Source organism: Argopecten irradians, chromosome 2 (assembly GCF_041381155.1).
Source record: "Argopecten irradians isolate NY chromosome 2, Ai_NY, whole genome shotgun sequence".
Lineage (NCBI taxonomy): Eukaryota > Metazoa > Mollusca > Bivalvia > Pectinida > Pectinidae > Argopecten > Argopecten irradians.
Genome location: NC_091135.1, coordinates 2,484,862 through 2,497,104, shown reverse-complemented (window position 1 = coordinate 2,497,104; position 12,243 = coordinate 2,484,862).

Genomic DNA, 12,243 nt, shown 5'->3' with positions numbered 1-12,243 from the left:
AATCTCCTTTACAAACATATTGTGTTATTAATCGGTTAAAACTTATTATTCAAATTTGAAGAATTGAAAGGATAACACGGGATGATAAGACGAAATATTATCTATTATTACTAATTACTGTAAGCGCGAGGTTATGTGTGGGCAGGTACATCAAACAATAACCTTAATTTTAAGATCTAATAAAGGGGGAGATTTGATTTAACAACGATAAGAAAAAATCATTAAAACTTTCATTTAGTTCCCGCAAAGCGTTTGAGCGTAGAACAGATAAGGTGTTGTGCCCCATCTTTCTGCGTATCTATGTTGCTCATCTATTTTGATCATCTGCGCTATGCATTTCACAACGTATATAATGTTAATATTCTTATTTATAGAATTTGTTTATTGTAAATTAAACAGCAAGATTTACCCTCGAAAGAGTATTGATTGTGCTATTTCGACTACAGTAATTCATACAATTAGGTAATCAAATGCTGTAGCATAGATACTTCCAGTAGAACCTCATTCTAATTATAATGGAACTCTTGCAAAAGAAAAGAGTACACAATTAGTATTTCTGGGTCTAGAAAAAATTACCCTTAAATACAACAAAATACGTAGTTCGGTTCATTTTAACGAAACGGAGAGTGGATAGGGGTGCGGGATAGATTAGGGGGTATCAATAAATGATTTGCTTTCTCCGAAAGCGATCAATTTGTGGTTAAGAGAGGCTTGGCTAATTAATGATACATCCCAAGTATAATTGACCTGTATCGTTAATTATGGTCCCCGAATATGCAAAGTGCAATAAAAAGCGCGACTCAAGCTTACATTACGCAAACATTGAGTTCCTTCAGGGTGGTGTCCTATGGTCGAGGTTTTTTCTTGTAAGTAACATGGCACATTAGATAATGCTTTGATACTTGCCAAAGAAAATTAATATCTAGTATAAAAAAATAAGGACCTCAGTTTACGGTTCATATGTGAGTGAGTTTATACCGCCCTGGTATAATTTAAAATAATGACCTCGGGCTACGGTCTGGGTTATTATCTTATTCTACCCAGGGCGGGGACAACAACATACTATACATCCTTATGCAATGTATATCTAGGCAGTGCTTTTATCTTTATCTTTATACGGTAATTCCTGTGTTATATATGATACATTTACCATTATGCTCCGTCGTTATATTCGAGAAATTCGATGCCATTTCCTTTAATATTATGTAGATCTAAAATTAAACTTTAATATTCGGTACAAAATTTCTTTAAATTCTGTACACACTTCTTTATATGATGTTGCAAACCTTCTTTATATAATGGTGCGAAACATTTAAGATAATGAAGATCAGAATCCGGCTTATAATATTTTGCATAATTTTTCGGCTGATTTCGTCTTAGTGACAGCACTTTGAATAGTTGTGTAAGGAATTTATGAAAAGGAAATTATTGCTCTTACCAACGGTAGTAACCGTTTTTTGTGAAGAGTTTACTATAAATATGATTGTAAACCGCTAAAAACTTCATATAGGTGGACTACGTTTTGTTTATGTCTCGGGTTCTATCCATCCTTGCTCAATAAATATATCACCAATGTAGATTACGATTTTACCGATTTTTGTATTTAAACTCATAAAAGCGTACAAATTAAAAAGTCTATGGCATGACACTCTTGGTGGGTCCCAAATTATTGGGTCGCCATCTACATGTAGACAATTAATCCTGTGTCTATATTGGATCACCATATAAGAAAAAAAAAATTGATTTTGATTTTTTAATTTTAGATGTGCTTACTATTTTGTTAATTCATATTCATCAAAATAAAAACAATTAAAGAAGCAAACTGCTAATTGAATTCTTCGTTTCAGGAAAGGTATTGGTCTTAAAAGCTGTATATATGTGCCGTAATTTTCCATACTCACGAATTCAAAGAGCTTTTGGATATATTATTCACCATCAACCTTTCGAAAATTACATATTACAAGTATGAATAAGAACTGAAAAATGATTTTGACAGGTACATATGCGGTCAGGCTATGTAAGCCCAAGATTGGTGGTCTACAATTTTTCATTTAACATATTTATAAAAGTAATAAGAAATTATTAAAGTGATTACTGCAGGTATGCATTTATCTTAACATCCATAAGACATAAATTCTGACTTGTAGAATAATGTTTACAAGGCATCGTACATGGTTTTCTGACCATTTGAAATGATTAATCACACCTTAAAAGAACCTGATGGTTTTTCAATAGGTTCTTGAAGAAAAAAATGCATGCCTATTTACGACACATATAACTTAATTAATCAACACATAAAATCGGGTAATTAATAAAACAAAATGTTCCCAGCCGTCATACATCAACTATGATATAGGTACATGTATATATTATCCGAATAGCGTATATTGAACTTTGATTCCTAGGCGTGGCAACATTATAAGATTTTTCAAATATGTAGATCTGTTACCCTTTGAGGATCAGACCGCTTGATTTTTACACTTCAAACTTATCCTAAACATGTTCCCTAACAGGCTTAGTTTTGAATTCGGACCAGTTGAGAAGGTGATGGAATTGGTTATGTTTAATGGTGATAGACGACAAATAAAAGTGATGACGATAGGTCACCCTGCCTGGGGTGACCACCTTATCCTTAATAGTCCCGAAGGCCCTGTTAATCTGAACGTCCCGTTAGTCCCGAACGACCGTTAGTCCCTAAGGCCCATAAGTCGGGAAAGTCTGATAGTCCGATAAAAATGTACAGACTTAATTACAAGAACTCAGTAGTAAACTTGCTAAGATATGTGTAACTCTAGATTTGACATCATCTCTATGTGACCCACGGATGATTGCACTGCACTACGCTACAATTATCACAAATGTAAACGTAGGGTCCACCGACAAAAAACGAAATGAAATTGTGAAAAAAAAACATAATCTTGCAATACATGTACGTAAACGTATCCGATATGAAAGAGTGTATATTTACACTGCAATCCTGGTTATTAGTTTCCCGCTGAAATTACCATTATGCGAACCATTTTCATCATTGAAAAAGGAGAGAATAAACAAGTAAAAGGAAGCAGGAAAGCACAAAAATAAGTCGTGAAATAACATATTTCAACATGTAGGCAGGTTAGAATTGGTGATTATATATCATCACATTCATGCAGCCATGTTATCCCTAATGCAATCAAATTGCAGTACACATAAGCTTTACATTAGGCGTATGTTTGTAAGATAATTCATAAATGTATATTTATGTGACATCTTATAAAATGTAAAAGATATTTTCTATCTCTTTATGATTTTTTTTTTTATTTATAATTTTGGTTTATTTTTATCATGCAATGCTCATTGAAAGAATCACAACTTGCGCCGTCCATTTGAATTTGGCAGTTAAATAATTTTTAAAGAATTCCCGAAAAAATGTGAATTATCACAATTTATGGAAAACATGTCAAACTATCAATTTACATGAAGTAAAACAACTACATAAATTGCAATATTTTCTAATTTTCGGATTAACGGGCCTTCGAATATTAGGCCTTAGCGGTTCAAGTGACCTTAAAATTAACAGATGACGATTACTGCTTTACTAATGCAGACCATTATAGACACACGATTATCATAATAATAAAAACAAAGTTATTGAAATTCATAGTTCAGAGAAAAAATACATTTGACAACTCTTGGTAAAGAAGTTGCTAACAAATATCTTCAGTCTAGCTACAACCTCATGCATCACAATTTTATTTATTTCATACGCATTCCAAAATGGCGAGTGTTATTCCATTGGTTTGCGCATGTTGTAAACAGGAAGGCGACAAGTCGACAAATCGACAACAACGGACAAGTCGGAACAACTCGACAAGGCGGACAACACGTCAAGTCTACAACTCGACAAACACGACAAGTCGACCTTTTTCCGCGGACAACACGAGATTCTGTACGCGCCTAGAATTAGCGAGTGTTTAAATTGTCGCCGTTGTCGTGTTAGTCGACTTGTCGTTCTTGTCGTTGTAGTCGACTTTGTCGCGGTTCGGAAACGCGACAAGTCGACATTATTAACTGATAAATCTCGGGTTGTCGCAGTTTTGAGACCGCGACAACTCGACAAAGGCGACAATAAACGACAAGGCGAGAAAAAAAAAACAAAACAACAACACGAGATGGCCGTTAACAGCCACCATAGACCTGTAGTGTATATGACGACTATCAATATAATATAGACTAGACACAAAACCATCCATCAATTGGTGTTGAAGAATAGCATTTAATATAAAATCAATGAACGGACTACAAGTTTAAACAGTTTTAATGTCGTTCTGAAGTTATTAACCTAAATATCATTCAAATTTTTACACGTAGCAGCGCTACTTCTGAGGAGCTTTGGCTTAAATTCTTTATAAAGAATACTGTAAGAGTTTTTTTCTTCATAATTATCAATTTACTATGAAATCATATATGAGTCGGGCAAAGAAACTCGATACTGGATAATAGAAATTTCCTTTAATATTTGCTCATATAAAAATATTACGATGTCAGTAAATAAATGTTTTAATTTCTTTCGTTTGGTTCAATATTCTAAATTTGATGACTTGATCCGGCTGAACCATTTCGAAGTGATGTCACTTTTAGTAGGAGTGAAGTGAAAACGGAAACGTCAGTCAGTCCCGCCAAACAGTGACGTCACAATCACCGGAATGACGGTCCGCTTCCATATTTCCCACGGTAGTCAAAAGGAGTTGAGCACACTTCATTTCGTAAAAGATTAGCAGAATGCATCTTTACTTGATCATCAAAGAAGCGTTTCGCTTTGAGTGGAAAATCGTGTAAATAACAGGCAATTTGCTTTTAGTTTTGAATACCATCTTCTGATATATATAATGAAAATAGTTGTGACGGATAAAAACAGAATACACGGTCACTATCTAACAATGCAAGTTTTTATTTTGGGGTCGACACGGGAAAACCGGAGTATGACTCGGCAAAACCACTTCATTCTTCATCTTCTTCGCATAAAACGATAGCAGCATCGATCTTATTATAGGCAAATCTAAAAGAAGTCCAACGTTGGAAATATTGGTATAAAAAACCCATACACCGGCATGCCAGGAGATGTCCTTGGCCCATTCGCTACCACACGATGCTCTCGATCGTTGGTCTTTATACTATGTTACTTCTAATGGGATATTAAATCTAGATATCTCTGTTTTCAACAGTTAAATTTCCTATGAACACGTGTAAAAACAAGCATTCTTGAACAGCTATTCCGAGACCGTAAAATGCAATCTTGGTTCACCTTCAGCCAAAACACAGGTGCACGCATTAATCTATAAAACTCGGTTAGTTTTTTTATTGTCATTCATGTTATATAATACACCTTTATGTGATAATTTAAACGAAATAACACTTATTTTACTAAGAAGCCAATGATTATATATAATGAAGTAGCGGTAAGCTTGTAAGTATTAATAAATAGTAATTAATCAATTAATAATCAAAAAAAAAACAACAACATAAAAACCATGGTTTGTTATATAGTGACATAAACTGAATAGAAATCCTAGCAAAGGATACGCAAATATAAAATTCAAAGAGATATTTATACATATGATACGATACTAAAGATCAGTTCCCATTTACATTACAACAAATGTTTAACTTTTATATTAACATTTTACTAATTGTTTTTGCACTATGTGAGTTTTCTAGTTCCTAGTCTCCGTTAAATAAACGGAACTAAGGGAACCAGAACCCGGAGTTCCGTTTAAACTAAACGGAACTAGGAACCAGACCCGACTTACGTTAAGCTTTATAACGGAACAAGGAACCAGACCCGAGTTTCCGTTTACACAAACATACTGGCCAACGATCGGAGTTCCGCTTATTAGGATTTCCTAAACCTAACTGCATGTCCGAATACTTATAATATACAGGAATCGAACCTAAAGCATCCATAGATAATACAGAACAGGAATTAATCTCCATAACACAAATTACCCGTAAACGGATCTGACACACTAGGACTCCCAGTTCCGTTTAACCTTTAACGGGAATCTAGGAACCCAGTCCCGAGTTCCGTTTAAGCTTTATACGGAACTAGTAACCCAAAAAAAAAAAAAAAACCCGAGTTTCCGTTTAACTTAAAACGGAATCTAGGAACCATGACGCCTAGTTCCGTTTAAAGCTTATACGGACCCTAGTTGAAATCAGAAAACCGAGTTCCGTTTAAACAAACATACTGGCCAACGAGACGGAGTTCCGTTTTAATTAGGATTCCTACCTTTAACTGCATGTTCCATAATACTTACTTTTTACAGGACTCGAGCCTGTAAAGCTTCCGGTAAACTAATAAAGCACAAAATTAATCACTCTTAACACAAATTTCCTTACACGGAATCTACACCCTAGACTCCAGTTCCGATTTAACTTAAACGGAACTAGGATACCAGACCCCGAGTTCCGTATAAGATTATACGGAACAAGGAACCATGACCCAAGTTCCTTTTAAGCTTAGTACGGAACTCGGAACCCGACAGAGTATCGTTTTAAAAAAACGGAACTAGGACCCCGACCTGAGTTCCGTATATCCCCACGCTTTGCATATACATTTGTAAAGCACACCTGACCCCGTAGTGGCCTGATAATCGAAGTATAATAATACAAGAATACCCTTATATAATTCAGGTTAAATTCTGGAAGAGGACCTTGGCTCCTTCAATAAAATTTAAAATTTGCTTGCCCATAACATTTTCTCATTCAAATAGCTCAAATGGTCCAAAGGTACGAGTGAACGTTATTGCGGATAAAACGCGGAAGTGCGGTCGTTTAATGAACTGAGACCCGGGAATTCGTTTGAAATTTAAATGGAAAATATAGGCAACAGACAGTTTTTAAGCTGAAGTACATACGTTTTATGTTTGCTATCTTAATCTAATCCCCATGTAAAACAAGGTGATTTTATTTTTAATTTTAAAATCTGGAACAATGTTTCCTCGGAAATATTTAGATTTTCCAGATTTATTTTTCTCCATATATTTTTTTTTATTGCTATGTGGAAGGAGTAATTGTCAAATTAAATATTTTTCTGATATATTAATTATCCTGTTAACTTGATATGACTTTTATCGAAACTGCAATGGCAAGAAACCCAAAACTGCCCTTTGAAATATACATGTATATTGTAGCCCTATTGATCCTTGGGTTAAGAATATTCTTTCCATGTATTCAACAAAAATAGGTCCACTAAAGAATCACCTGTTTTATGAAGTAATTATCACAAGAAACTCTTTACAATTTATTGTAAATAGGCAAAACAGGGCTCCACGATTTGCTGAATTTTAAATCTCCATCATATAATTATGCATTTCAATATTTCATATTAACTCTGAGTGCTCATTAAATCGCGGGTAGAGAAGTCAGCCCCAGCTTTTTTACAATTTTGAATTCCCACTAAGGATGCTACCATCGCAATATGAGTACTATCCAATACATTAATTTTCAGTAGAAAAAGTCGTTTTAAATGGAAATTAAACAAATTGACCCCTTTTGGCCCCGCCCCTCAGGCCCCAGGGGATAAGCCACAACCTTTGTTATCTATTTTGTATCCTCACCACATACAGATAAATACCTTTACAATATGAGTTGTTATATAACGTGCTTAAGTTTAGAGAAAAAAGTCCATGATGTCATGGTACAAGGAACCTATTGCGGATAGCCATAGAAAGTCGGATAGGGCTCTAACCTCATGATCCCTCACCTGCCATTTTGCATGAGATTGATCCATTAGATGGGCTCATTAAGCAACTTTGATCACCTGACATATCAATGTGGAGATGGGACCGGGAGGACGATATCCTGCTGACTCTGTTTTAAGGTCCCGACAGGAACAAAAGCATCCGATAATTCTCCCTAGACTCAATAGAGATTGACAGGGGAAAGGAATTCTAACGGAAGGGGACAAAAAACCTGGTTCCCCAAATCTTTACCCAAATTGCAGAATCAGGGATATTGAGGTAACGTGCAGAGCTATGCTATTGCCCTAGACAAATTTTTTTGTACGCTAATAGCGAACAGACAATACATAGATCTCACTTCTCCAAGTGGCCTGATGGCAACAGCAAGCCAGGAAGACAGTCCTATAAAGTTAAAAACTTATATAGAGACCGATCCTAAAGGCACATTAGAAGCCGAATCCCCCATTTGTGAACTCTAACAACCGATGTTTACCTATGGTTGTCACCTGAGGAGCGAACTTCTGTACGTTAGGCCTGTCTAGAGTGAACCCCGAATCAAGACAGACAAAGAAATGAAGATCCTACCTCTAAGTCTACCACGTAAGAAGAAAGTACGACTAGCAATAGCTGTGAGATTATATCTGCAATAGTACATGATTGCGCTTGATCGGGCAATGCGAGCTGACATATCCGAAGAAAAGCCTGAAATCACGTTTTAAGCGTGAAGGTAACGTCTGGGGTCCGATGCTAACCGAAAGACATTTGATTTTTGGATGGGAGAACCAGAGGACGAGCCTCCAGAAACGACCAAGAGCTCCGAAAACGTGAGGGTTGTCGGGGGGGCGGCAACAGATGGCGCTATCGGAAAGGGGGAGCAAAAATGCTCCGGAAACTTCTGTAGGACCCTGCGTCCACGGCCCAAGCCATTTGGTTTGGCACGGAGAGACAAAGGTTGACAGACTGCATTATTGAGAACAGAGGCAAAAAAGGTCCGAGGGATATAGAATGCCGTTATCTGTCCATAACCAGGGCTGGCGCCGCCTGGAAATTATCCGCACAGAACATTTGCATTTCCCCTGGAAGATGCTTGACTAAAATTTGTTAACTGCATTTCTTATAGATAGGAATAATACGGAAATACGGATAGCGAGGGCACAAAGGACGTGAGCTGGTGTCCCTGTCTCTCCAGGATAAGGCGACCAACTGGTAGAGTTGTCCGTAGCCATTCAAACCGGCATTGGAATGTAGAATCCATCTAAAAATGTCTCCAGAGGAAAACAGAACAGCCATCATCTTTTGCTGTTCCCCAGACCACTCCATCGACAGTCAAATAGAATGTCGAGGTAAGCACCGAAGCACTTCTCGCGAGCACTCATCCTATGGTAACATGATCACGTGGTGTGGGAGCTGGCAAGGACCACCGGGGACAACGGAAACCCCTGAAAGAACATTTGAAAATTGCCCTTTCAGAGTACACCACCGAGCAAACCCCCTTGAGATTTAGATAACCTAGAATCAATTTATGAGACCACGTGCGATTTCGTGACGAAGTACCGGCCGATAAAGTTCAGAGGAAGAATCTCCTGTGCCTTTCTCGAATTTCTTCAAATGACATACCATTAACCGTGCGGAAACGGTTTCCCAAGAAGAAAATGTTTAAAGAATGTGTGAACTTCATACACTTCTAGTCTTTAAGGGAAACTATCGTCCAACTTTAAGGCAAAAGTTTTCATGAAAAGACGTGGTGTATCCGATCCAAAAGATTTATCCCGAACAAGATAGGATCATTAGGAAATCGTTCGAACATAGTTTGTGAAAATGTCTTCGTCCATAGAGTGCAGAAATCACACCACAACTAGCAGCAGTTGAAGGGACACCAAGCTACCCAACCTCTTGCGGATAAGAAAGAATTCTGGAATAGAAGCCGAGTGTGTAATCCATAATAGGCACCCTCCTCGACCACGCCTTTAAAAGCATGGTCCCTTATTCCTCACGATGGAAACTGCCTTCTCCGGATCCCCCGAAGGAGGGGGGGAAAAAATACATACTTTGACAAAAGGTGCGGATGCCGCAAGTATGGAATGTCAAACCGCTCCTTCACTAAATTCACTAAAGAAAAGGCTCAAGAGTCATGTGTGATATCCTTCCATTGACTCTAGAAAGAAGGTGGACTGACGATCTCCTACAAGAAGATGAAAACGAGGAATATCGAGACCTTCACAGATGGAGAATTGTTGCCTAACCCAAACCCTAGTTTACGAGAGGAGGACTAGAATCTGAGACTGGCTGAATTCTCAAGAACAGACCTTTCGTATGAAACTATCAAGGACTGAGAAACGAATCAGGAACTTTTCGTCTTGTCCTAGAATTTCTAGCCTTCTTCTTTGGTGGTGCTGACCTCTGTGAGGTAATGGCCTTCAACGTCTGAATTATCTTCAAAAAGGGCAGAAGGGACCACGTCTTGCTTCAAATCAGAACAGAAGGAAGAGTGAGATCTGAGAAGGGTAATCAACAAACTGGACCGGTAAGGTTCTTCGACAGAGCGGTTTTGTTTTCAAAACAGAGAGAAACGCCAAGCCAACAAGACATTGACGAGTAATGACACCTTCAAAGAAGCCAATGCTCTCAATGTCCTTTTCAGGGCAGAAGTATTCAAGTTTATATTTGACATTCTGGATGGAGAGACGCAACAGCTTCTCAATCTTGTGAAGCTCCTTGGAGCCGAACACTACCTGGTTCACTGACCAAGTTTCCAGAGTTCAACACTCAAGCTTAGCTGGCAAAGAGGACGGCAGTTTATCATGTATTGCATAACCAGGGGCTTGAACCTTTGACCAAAACTGAGGTGCAACAGGGCTAACCTAAGCGTGCGAGATGAGGAAAAATTCTTCTTTATAACTCGAGTTAAGATATGAATGCCATTGACCACTTTTCCTTGTTAGATAAACACCCGTCAAATTGTCTAATGAAAATGTCTAGTTAAATAGTTAAACATCTAATTACACGTGGGAATCATAATAAACGAACTCAACTCATTGGTCAGTAAAAGCACGTGAACTGAATATGGAATTTGAATGCGTTGGGTTAAAAGGAACTCGGGTCTAATTCCTAGATTCGTATGATCTTAAACGGAACTCGGACATGGTTTTTCGACTCCGTTTCTACGCTATATTGACCTTTACTGTGATTATATGTACCTAAAGTTTCCGAAGACGATTACTGTAAAATACTAGAACACTGACACGTCAAAAAAGGCCCCGCTCTAGGTGTTTTGCGATTAAGTAATATCTTGACAATGAAATGTACAATTGAATATCTGATTTCGAAATGATGGATGACAGTATAGTACAAGAGATCTTAGAGGATTCTTGGCGCCTTGCAAAGAATGATGTATGTCTGACGAAAGAGGAATATTTTATCTGCTTTTTAAACTATAAATATTAAAATTCAAGATGGCTGCCTCTTGGCCATCTTGTTGATTTTGTTTGATTGAGTGGTATGGCCCATTTGGGGCTATCTTGTTGATAGATCGATTCAAAAATGCCTTATACGCAACTAGGAACCTAGGGGAAACCAACCTCTGAAATTCCAGACAGATCCCTTTGGTGCTTTCTGAGAAATAGAGATAAATATCTTCAACTACCAAAATCAAAGTTGTTTCTCTCTCGGCCATGATGTTGACCGATTGGCCTTAAAATGTAATATGCAGAATAAGGGCACTAAGGTAACATACATATGAAATTTAAGACTTCTTGGTAACAAAATAAAACTAAAAAAGGACAGGCGGACGGACGGACGTACAGATGGACGGACAGATAGACCGACAACCTTATTAATATAAGGCACCCGTATTGCGATACGGAGCCCTATTAAGAATCAGGATATTCATTAAAGTCTTTAAAGGCAATGTATAGGCCAACATCGGCTTAAAAGAACTAGGATCTGGTTCCTTGATCCGTATAATATTAAACAGAACAGAATAGGTCTCGTTGTCGGCTTCGTATAAAGAAATCTGCACTGAAATGATTTTTACTTTGATTACATGTTCCTGAAATTTCAAAGACGATTCCTGTAAAATAAATCTTAAAAAGTCACATCTATGCAAGCGTCGGCTCTAAACTGACCTCGGGTCTGGTTCCTAGTTCCCATCAAATAAACGGAACTCTAATATGGTTCCTAGTTCTGTTTGAGCTTTAACAGAACCCGGGTCTGTTCCTAGTTCCGTTTAAGTTAAACGGAACTCGGGTCTGGTTCCTAGTTCCGTATAAGCTTAAACGGAACTCGGGTCTGGTTCCTAGTTCCGTTTAAGTTAAACGGAACTGGAGTCTAGGTGTCAGATCCATTTAAGGAAATTTGTGTTAAGGAGATTAGTTCTGTGCTGTATTATTTATGGAAGCTTTAAGTTCGATTCCTGTAAATAACATGTAATTGAACAAACGGAACTCCGCTCGTTGGCCAGTATGTTTGTTAAACGGAACTCGGGTCTGGTTCTTAGTTCCGTTTAAGTTAAACGGAACTCGGG